The following is an 11,386-nucleotide window of genomic DNA, read 5'->3' as shown; positions in this document are numbered from 1 at the left end:
CTGATGCTATTTTCAAAAGTTGTCCAAACCAGTTGAAAGTGTTTAGCATGGAAATTCTGAAACACTAATTTGTGAGCCCTTTTTGGAGAGAGAGCTGTCTGATTACTACATACACATTGTGTTGGAGAGTATTTGTTCACATACCAGTGTTTGTTATTCTCTCCCTGGCTCATATTCATATACAGAATCTTTTTTTTCTTTCTCTTTTTCATGTCAGTATTTGAGAAATGTCAGTTCCTCACTTGTATCTATAACTGGAAAAGAGTGCTTAGGCACAAATAATTAACTTCCTTTGAAACTTTCAGCATACTTGTCAGGGAGCAAAATAGGGAACAGATCGCGCTGCTTGAACAATGAATGCCTAACAATATTCACAAAAATTCAAATAAGACAAATAAAACTACAAGCATTTGAATCACAGAATCACAGAATCACAAGGTTGGAAACGACCTGCAAGATCATCTAGTCCAACCACTCTCCCATTCCTATTAGTACCACAAGCACTAAAAATTGGATCAAAAAAAATTTGGATCACTATTGCTAAATACATATACAGAAACAGATTACTACAACGTTTAAACCAAAAGTTTTATATACGTCAGATAATTTTACTCACATTTTTGTCATCTTTGGTAATTCAAATTTTATTTTAGTTCTTCTTCTGATCTGAGACCACTAAGAGGTACCGACAACGAAGGTTTAAAGTGTAACTGTCAGTGTTTTTGTTTTCCTATCTTTATATCATGTCTCAGAATGTCATTCTTTGTTCTTAAGCCTATTTTGGAATTTCAAAGTAAATTCATATTTTGAAAGCCTCTGATAGTTTTACAGAGTCAGGAATTACCTCTTCTCTGAGGTTTCCAGACCCTGGAGAAACAAAGTTCTGAGCCACAGTGGGTCAGCTTTTACTGCACCAGTGCAGAAAGACAGGGGCCAGATATAAAATTTGTTTACCCACCTCAGAAGAGTGGCCATGGTGAAAATACTCAAATTTCCACAAGTGTAATTGATAGCAGAAAGCTGGACCACTTAATGAACCAGTTGCTGGACCCTGAAGAAATCTTCATGTGATGAGCCACACCTAGAGTACTGTGTTCAGTTTTGGGCCCCTCACTACAGGGAAGACGTTGAGGTCCTGGAACATGTCCAGAGAAGGGCAACGAAACTGGTGAGCGGTCTGGAGCACAAGTCTTATGAGGAGCAGCTGAGGGAGCTGGGATTGTTCAGTGTGGAGAAGAGGAGGCTCAGGGGAGACCTCACTGCACTCTACAACCTCCTGAAGGAAGGTTGTGGTGAAGAGGGATTTGGCCTCTTCTTCCAGGCAACAAGCAGGACGTGGAGTAATGGCCGCAAGTTGTATCAGAGGAGGTTTAGGTTGGACATAAGGAAGAACTTTTTCTCTCAGAGAATGGTCAGGCACTGGAATGGCTGCCCAGAGAGGTGGTGGAGTCACCGTCCCTGGCAGTGTTCAAGAGGCATCTGGATGACGTGCTGCGTGATATGGTTTAGTGCTAGTGGTGGCAATGGTGATGAGGAGATGGTTGAACTGGATGATCTTGTAGGTCGTTTCCAACCTTGTGATTCTATTATTCTATGATTCTGTGTTGCTGTTTAGCAAACAAGACAGTTCTAGGGAAATACTGACTCTCAGAAGGCAGCCCCTCCATGGGCCGGGTGAGCCGAGAGTGTTAGGCTCTCATACGGGATACAGCGCTGCCTGCCTAAGGACGGTGCCTCTTGCCTCTCTGCTTGTTCACAGAAGAGCTAAGAGAACTGTTCCCTCTTGGAACCTTTTAGGGCCAATCCTGATGTGAATTGCACTGTCCCCTGCCCTGGACAGTGGTTAAACTCATAAAATGATAAGCACAAGGACAAAATAACCAATAGACAGGCTGTGTAAGCTACAATCAGTGCTTATGAATGTTTGTTTTTCCTTCCAGATCTCCCCTTTTTAAGGTGCAAAGAGGCACACCAGCCTCAGAGAAGAGGGGGAGCGTGGTTTGCAAATCAGAGAACCTGCTTCCTTCCTAATGCCATGCGTCATCGCCTTGCGGGACTGTTACCATAACCAAGCTCTGAGCGAGTCAGTCCTGCTGTCTAGCCACAAAAGCCTTAAATACAAACACCGCTGAAGGCGGCTCCTGAGCACCACAGATGTCTGCAATCAGCTGTTGACTGACTACTGTGTCTGTCTGATGGCCTGGCCTGTACTTCTGGTTGATAGTAGATATCTAGGCTATGAAGTAATGCTACTGAGAAAGAGCATATAGACATGGAGGTTGGTACTGTCTCACAGGAATTTACTAATCTTTTTGCAGCACAGTCAGAGACAGAGACATGAAATCAGCAGTAAGAGTAAGTTATGGAAGATTTGATTATGATTAATCTTTTCATGGGGGATGAGTATCTTCCTGCAGCTCTTTTCCTTCTGTGTAACTTCATAGGTATGTTATAGCATTCTCCAAAAACCTGACAGGTTATTTCCAGCTCTAATAGCCTCAAGCAAAATACCAAGCATCTTACCCACTTTCCATTCAAGCTTCCTTTGGAGCTAGAAGTTTGTCTGAATGAGAACAAGAATCTAAGTATCTTGCCCAGCTTATCCTGGGGCTGTCACTGCCAGCACCTGTGAGTGACCACAATGTCACTGATGGCAACCTTCTTTCAACTCCCAACTCAGCTGCCTTTGTAGTAGCTCCTGCTGTTATTAACACAGACAGGACACAGCAGAGCAAACACAGTTTGCTCTGGTGGGAGGTGCAGGAATTTCAGCAGCACCCAGCTGAACACCAGAAGTTACCTGGTGCTTGTTCAGCATTGATCATTAGTACTGAGCTAGATTTCCCTGTGTCCTCATCTTACACATATTTCAGTAGATGCCAATGATCCCAGCTGGTGTCTAGGTCCTGCTGTGTTTCTGCTAAGCAGGTAACCTCAGTCTATATACTGCAGAAATTATGCTAATTTGTAGCTATTCCCAGGCTTCCACACTGTATTTTTGCTAACTGGATAGCTTGATGCCTTTGCTTTGTGCTGGAGTCATTCAAGTGAGATAAACATTTGCTAGTGGATCACAGCTCTACAAAAGGTATACTTCTGTAAGCTTTTACAGGAAATGAAATCCTAGTACTAAGGTACGAATGTATTTTCATGCAAACACGCATGTTCCATCTTGTGAACAAACTAAAATTCTTCCGCTTACTTCAGTTTCATTTTGTTTCTAAAAGTAAGTTACTACCTGCAGCAAATGAAGTAATATCACAGGATTTAGTTAACCAACAGGAGATTAATGAGTATCAGAATGTAATATATATATTCCTAAGAATACATTTTGTAACCTATGAATGCCTCTTGTAGTTTAATATTGGCCATGCTGATGAAATGGATATCTGCCTTAGGCAACACGTGAACAGAAAATTATGTTAGATCAAATAGATGAATAAATTGTCCAGCAGTAGCAGAAAATTACTAGAGACACAGGAAAAGGTCAATATTATGTTTTCAGCTAGTTACATGATTGTTCCACTTCTGTACTCCCAAATACATGGAGTGTGCCCTTCCAGCTCCAACTAACTGCTGAGACAATGGGAATCCTGAGTACTGTGTACTGAGCACAGACCTTCTCATTCTAAATATGGGTCATCCCTTTGATAGGCTTACTGGTACAAATCCATGAGACAAGTTGACTACCAGCTGTCCAATCTGTGTGCCTGGATCCCATAAAAACAGTGGAAGTGTTGAGAGTAAGCTGCAAGGCTGTTGATACATTTTCACCTACAGAGATTTTTTTGCTCTACGTTATGACTTAAAATTAGTTTTAAGCAAATTGATGAAATATTATTCATTAAAATGACTAGAGTTGATATCAGTAGATATTTGTTTGACCAAGCTTTTCCTAATTACAATTTTGTTCCCGTATAGTTAATCTTACCTCCCTAAAAATACTCCTTTTTATGGTTGCCTATTTTTGATTAGTATAGAAAAGCACAGGTATCACTACAGGGCTGTATGGGCATCCACTGAGCACATAGGAGCAATTTTCTTCCAGAAATGCCAGAGAAGAAGGTGAAATAAGTGAATTGCCTCACAGGTCAAACTCTGTGTAACACATACGCATGGCTCCTTTTAGGAGGAGGTGGTAAGATAATGGTGAGGGCTGCATGTGCCCTACCTTGAACAGTTTGGCAGAATAGCTATCCAGATAAATCTGGGAAATGCTGATCTCCGGTTGAGAATGAAGTGGTCATAGACCAAAATTAGGTCATATGATTTCAGACTGAATAATAAAGTGAAGTGATTCCTATATACATTTACTGAGGGAAGAGAGCAGGAAAACAACAAAGGTGGCCAAATGTACGTAAAGAAGTCTGAAAATAATGGGAAAGACTGAGGAGGGAGGAAGTTAAGAAGAGAAGGAAAGACAAAGGTTATTACTTTCAGGCAAAACGCCTTTGGGAAAGAGGCTTTCAAACAGTGAGCAAATATTTCTTTATCCTGCTGTGCTCCACTGTATTCAAAGAAAGGAAGTTTTATGCACTTCCTTTCGGAAGGAATCTTACAAGAGAAACAGCCATCTCCATCCCCATCCTTCAGCTTGGATCCATCCACAAGTTAAGGGGAACTTCAGAGTTAGGCTGACTTGTCAAGTCAGGAGTGGCAACATTGTGTTCTCAGCATGCTGCACCCTTTTCTGCCTTTTGCCTCGATTAGCAATGTGATCTGCTAGAGTATGCTGTGTAAGACAGCTTTTAACTTCTTAATGTATCCACTGCCTTTCATGCAGATATTTCCTGTGCTGAAACTGCCAGAAAAATTTCTGAGAAGCCTTCGTCTGCTATATGACACACTGAACACCATGAGGAAGCTAAACCTCTTATCCAGTTTGACTTGCCACAGCAATGACTGCAGACAATATCTGCAACAGCATGGGCTGAATGTCTCCTGTGGAGCACGTTGCCACTGAAAAGCATTTTCTTTTAGATGAGCACAGCTCCATGGGATGGCAGAATCACTCCCTCCTTGCACCCTCTAAACTGCCAGTGAACTTGGTTTGTGCTGGCAGTCTGGTATCAGTCACATTTTTCCTATCTGAGAAGTTTTGCTAGATGAACTAGAAGAGTTGAAATGGTGAGACAGAGTTCCGTAGATAAAAAGGACTTTTTCTACTAGACATGGTCCTGGGCAACCTATTTTGGATGACCATGCTTAGCAAGGTGCTGGACCAGATGGCTTCAGAGGTTCTTTCTAACACAAACCATTCTGTGTTTCTTCAGGAGAAAGCTGCCTCTCCATACTTGTTTGTTCATCAGCTGGTAAAAATAAAAAACAAAAACCAGAGCTAAATCAAGGACTTTAGAGCACTGCTACTGGTAGTAGGCACAAATGCTACCAGTTATTAAAACAGTGAAGCACAGCTGCTCTGTATACTTGAAAAGTAGTTTAGATATTAACTTTGAAAGGTTATACTAATCAGATGTTAACACAGATGTATCAGACGATTTGCTCATTGAAAAATCAGAATAATGAGACAATTTAAAGCAGATTTTTGCTAGCCTAAATACAAGTAGAGAGGTTTGAAAATCTTGGCCTGAATACTGTCAAATTGTGCATGTTAAAGCCTGTATGAGATACAAAAACCATTGATGATCTGTGCTGTCATACACATGATTTCCAGAAAATCCGAGTACAAATATAGCCTTGTATCACACATTTTAATATGCCTTATTCCCTCTACAGCTGGGTGGTTGTCTCATACAAATGCCAAGAAATGAAGTACAGTATGTACTGTACCTGTAGCTTATGCATCTATTATTTGTGCAGATTTTTTCCAGGAGGAGATCATTTTGGGCAGGAATTGGTTGCCAGCTAGGAAAGGAGTGGAGAAAAAGGAAAATAATGTCCCTTAGGGAGGGTGGTACTGGTAAGCAGAACATTATTGGTCTGTGCAGGCAGCGGGATCGAGGTCTGGTGGTATCACTGACATCTCTGAGCATTTCAGTAGAGGAGAAATGTTATGGAAGCCACAAGTCCAGCATGCAATTAAGGTTAGGTAAAGGAATTGAGTAATTCTGCAACAGTTACTGTTATATAATCTTAAGACTGTGCCCAGGAACAGAGAAGTAATTTAACACTACAGCAGCAATTCCTAACACTGTGACTGCCAAAGGTCAATTGCCATTTCCATTAAAAACCTTGTTTTGCAGCTAATTTACAACCCAGACACTTTAATTCCCAGCAGGCTAAAATTTGGCATAGACACTTTTTTTTTTTTTTCATTTTGAAAGCTTGAGTTAATTACATAATAAAATCATATTTATTGTTATGACTAATTTAGATCTAGACTACTGGAAGCAGTAAAAGGAGTTTAATGGTTTTGTATTTTATTTTCTTCATTTAAAAGGCATTCAATTTATATATCAAAGGATTCTTGAGCCAGTCACTGTATTGGAAGCCTTCTCCTTTGCAGTCTACTTCCTATCTATCTATCGTTCTACTTAATATGCATTTAATTTTCATCCCCTTAATTAATAATGAATCTGCTTCTTAAGTGTAGATTCTCAATATCTAATACTAGAACATTTGAGATAAAAGCTTTTTTTTAAAAATAAAATTGATATTTTTTTTCTTTCTTGTCCTACAGAATATTTTCCATGCAGTCTATTTTGTTTTCAAAACCTCTTGCAAAAACTCCCAGCAAGATTTTTCTTATTTAATTCTCATCTACTGACATATTTTTATGACAGTGCCAGTCAACTGTAGAAGTTCTAAGTATGTAGAAAGAGTTAATTTGTGTGTTCACTGAATTTCCCTTTACAATGTACTCTTGTTATGATCACCTTTATTATTTTATTACTTCAGATGTCTAGCCTATAGTAAAAATAGGATCTTTGCTGAACTTGGCAATCTTTTGTAGAGCAAAAAATAGAACCCAATACACAACAGAATATTAGTTCAAGTTTTTCACAACAAGGGTTGTGAAACAGTGGAACAGGTGGTGGTGGATGCCCTGTTCTTGCAGACATTCAAGGTTGGGCTGGATGGGGCTCTGAGCAACCCAGTCTAGCTGTACGTGTCCCTCTTCTTTGCAGGGGAGTTGGAATAATTACTTTTGAGAGTCTTCTCAAACTCATTCAATTTTATGATTCTATACAGATGTCAGAACTGGATACACAGCATTTTAATTTAGATGGATTAAGTCTAGCCTACGGTTCTAAGCAAAGCTGCATGTTCATAGGGGAGGTCTAGCATGTCCTGCGCTCCACATCTTGTGCCCAAAGGAAGGCTGTAATTTGCTGTGGGCACATGATATGTACTTCACAATAACAGATCTCTCATATTTTAATATTATGGGAGCCTAAGTTTTAACCTCTCACCACCCCGATTGCATCATTTGGGAAGATCAGTTATAGTTAAGGCACAGGCTTAGGGATGCTATGCTCTATTCTGACAACAGTCACAAACCTGGCCACAGGAATCCAAATCCAAGGATATGACTCATTAATCCCACTGCTTTGAAAATCAGTGGAACTGTATGGAAATCACTTGAAAAGCATGTAAATTCAGAAATTTATCTAATTTCTTTACCGTAAAGAAATTAGAGTTTCTCCCTTTCTTCATTTTGAACAATGCTTGGTTCTCAGAAAATCTCTATAGATTCAGCAGCTTTTTTCTCAGAAGACTTGTGGGATAGATCTGTGTCTGACAGTGGATAAGGTTGAAAGTTACAAATAATTATTCTGCATACATTTTGGATGAGTTTTGGTGGCACATTTTATTCTCAGTTTTAGCTCTTACCCTTTAGAATTATTAAAAACAAAATGAGCTTAGTTAGCATGACTGCTGACCATCATTAGAATATACATGGGAAGACTATGTGAAGCTGAAGGGTTATTCAGATGTCGGATTATGGACATTCCATGTTTATATGAATTGCATAAATTTATAGCCAATATCTTCACAAGAAAGCATGTCGAGGATTATTTATAGGTTCATTTGCTTTGAAACATGCTACTGCAATAGTGCTCTACTATATTGCCAGTGCCTTTGCAAAATGTTTTGTTAATTAGAACTTTCATACTGTAATTATTTAACCACTGTGCATGTTTACTGTTAGTATTCTGTGAATTTACAGAATAAGAAAATTAGGTATTCATAACATTAGAAAGGGGCACTGAGTGCTATGTGCAAATAGCAAGGGGAGAAGTAAAGTGAAAAGAGTTAGTGAAAAGCTGTTGTAATCATTCGGCCTCAGGAGATATTTCATTTGTTTGGTGCTCCTATTCCAATGTATTCTTAAATTATTGAGATGACTTCATTGTTCAAGAGTCATCAAGAAATTACGTGTTTTATTTAGCATTATGGGCTTCAAATCTGCCAGAAAGCCAACATTTGTCAGGGACACTCCGTTTAATATTTCAATATTTCTTTGTGGCTTAATCCATTTCTGAAATTGAGAACTTTTAGTCAGTGGTCCAATTAATCTACCTTTATCTGTGACAGTGTTTGCTTGCATGCTGCTGAAAGTAAGACAGAGCTGAAGAGTCTTGTTGAACTGTGATTTGTTGTGGTTTTACAGTGTATATTTTATTGAACTGCCCAGGACCAAATTCAAGTTTTAGTGGTGTTTTTGGTCCTATTTTGGGACCAGTGGTTTAATGTGAATCTGTAAGAAAAAAAAATATAAGTGATTCCAAGTATTTCATGACATTAATAAGGTACATTCTATTTCTCACATCAATCACAAAAATAACAACAGTTCTTTTTTTAAAATCTGCTATGATTTTGAAATGATGCATTTCTTAGGGGTAGCAAAATTGCTTTAGAAAGAATGGGTATCCAACAGCATTCTGAGCTGCCTTCATTTTGTTTTCTTTTGGTGTTTCAATTCTTGGTTTTAACCTGCCTTAAAAATGTCAGAAAAGGTTGAGTCAGAACAGTCCTGAGATTTCCAAGTGACCAGATGGAAGAACTAGAAATCTCACCAAAGCCCAACTGATTTTCTGGAGTAACTCTTGCCAATACTCACCCAAACCCAGCTGAAATTCCATCTGAAGTCTTTGAAGTCCTTCTGGAAAACTAATTAAAAAGAATGACATGTTAATCACTCATTAACTCACAAGTCATTACTTAAAAACTCACACTGTCACTTGGTTGAACTGTCAATAGAGCAATTTCCATTTTCCTTGACGTTAGTGTTTTGACATTTGGGATTCTCAGAACCAAACATCAAGATCTAAATATTAATAGCTGTTTTGATTTTTTTTCCCTCTTGGAGAAATAGTCCTGTTATTTTTCATTAATTGACTTCATGATGTTCAGACTTCAAGCAATCTGAGTTCAACAACTGCACATAAGAACCATTTTTGACTGTGCAATGTTAGAACATTGAAGGCTTTTAGAAGATGGACACAGCACAGAAGCAAAACCAGTATGGTGTATTCTTGCCTTGATCCAACCCTTTCATTGCTGACTTCATTTAGTCCCAATCTGCCCAAAGAAATGAGAGGGACGTTGTTATGAAGAGCTGTAAGGTTCTGTTTTGTTTTTAAGACATGTTACCCAATACCACTCAAATGTGAGAGTCTAGAACAGCAGAAGAGGTACAAGGATGAATCACCAGACAAACTTGTCAGCCTTTTTGCCAATCACAAGAATTCTTCTGAGGTCAGACACTGTAATCCTCCACGTGTATGAACAACTACAGGGAGACCCAACAGCCTACAGGCACAGGAAGGATCTGCAAATTGCACACGATTCTTTTTGAGACCTGCCACTACCTTCACAGACAAAATGCCACCTAAGTTCTGTGGAAGACAGAAATATAGAAGGAAGTCTGCAATTGGTGACAGCAGTTGTTAGATGCAGCATCTTTAATATGAAACTCTGAACAGAGCAGGAATGCTGAGCAGATGTGATAGTGGTTTTCAAAACATGGGAAGTTATAGAAAAAGCATGTGAGCTCTTATATTTAACCTTCTTTCATTAAACAAGAAAGACTGAGATCCAATGAAATGGAAAGGCAGCAGATGTGAAACAAGTGGAAATATTCTCAGAGGTCCTGATTAACTTGAGGAACTCACTGTCACTAGACATCACCTAAACTGTCACTAAATGGCAAATTAGGAAAAAAAATGTAAAAACACAACGGTTTTCAATTCTTGTTCCAGGGAGACCCCACTCTGCAGAGTGCATTCACTCCCTTTGCTATTTGAACAGCAAGTAGGTTAATAAGTTCCTTGTAATACAGAACAGTAAGGTCATGCCTGTATAATGTGATCTTCATGTAGGATTTAAACCACACTTTAAAAATTGTTATGAAAATGGCAAAATTATCTGTGACGACTCTTTTCAGCACTTTTTTTAATCAAATGTTCATTGGAAATAGCTGTTGGAAACATTACTCTAATTTCCTAGAACAGCTCTTGTCTTCCTCTGCTATTGGATTTCAGGTAGAGGAGAATTGCTTATGCTGCTGTTACATGAGTCTGGAAGATTAAAAGACTGGGAACTGCACAGACATTTACTAAGATCTTAAGAAAAACAAGAGCTGAAATCAAAGTTTAATGTTCCAGCTGTCTGCAGATTGAAGAAAAAAGTAAAAATTTAAATGAGCTCACCAAAAATAATGAAGTCTGGCTAAAAACCATCTGGGCAAGAACAGAGTTTAAAATCTGGAGTTACTCGGAGTACTGAGTCTGATTCCAGTAAAGCTTCAGTATGATTCCAGCAAAAATTCAATTTCCCTGCTGTTGTTTTCTCTGGGAACTACTTTTTAAAGCTAGTTGTACCCATGCCACCCCTTCCAGAAAACAGTTTGAAGTGGATATAAACAAGAATAAGATTTTGGCCACCATTCTCCCTTTTGAGTGTACTGATGATTGTTGTAGGCTTTACAAACATAAGAAACTGTTGATGATCCAAAACTCATATCAAGGGAAATGAAAATAAGGACTATTGTCTAAAACTGTTCTAAATATACTGGATTGAAAAACTGGACTAGAGTGGGTTCTTTTCAGCCATATCTGGGCCTTCAGAACACAACTAAGTAGACACTTCCCTAAATTAAGTACATGCTTCTTCGGGAAGTTGCAGAAACTTCTTACTAGAGGTTCCTGCTCTATTAGGAAGGACTTTTATTAGTGTGTTGCAAATGAAATGGAGCCTTTAAAAAACAGTATTAAAACAGAAGCAGAAAAAGCACAGATAACTTATCTGAAATGTAATTTATGAGAAAATGCACAAGAATAACAGAGACAAAGTTGAATGCCAAAGCCACGTGGTCCTGAAAATTTTCAGATACATCAAAGAATACTTAGAAATATACGGGCTATAAAACGCCAGATTCACCTGTAAGGCAAGTTGATGCAAATGGCACTTCTAGCAAGTG

This window comes from Tympanuchus pallidicinctus, unplaced genomic scaffold, assembly GCF_026119805.1.
Source record: "Tympanuchus pallidicinctus isolate F22 unplaced genomic scaffold, pur_lepc_1.0 scaffold1, whole genome shotgun sequence".
In the NCBI taxonomy this organism is placed as follows: Eukaryota; Metazoa; Chordata; class Aves; order Galliformes; family Phasianidae; genus Tympanuchus; species Tympanuchus pallidicinctus.
This window is presented reverse-complemented; position numbering follows the sequence as displayed.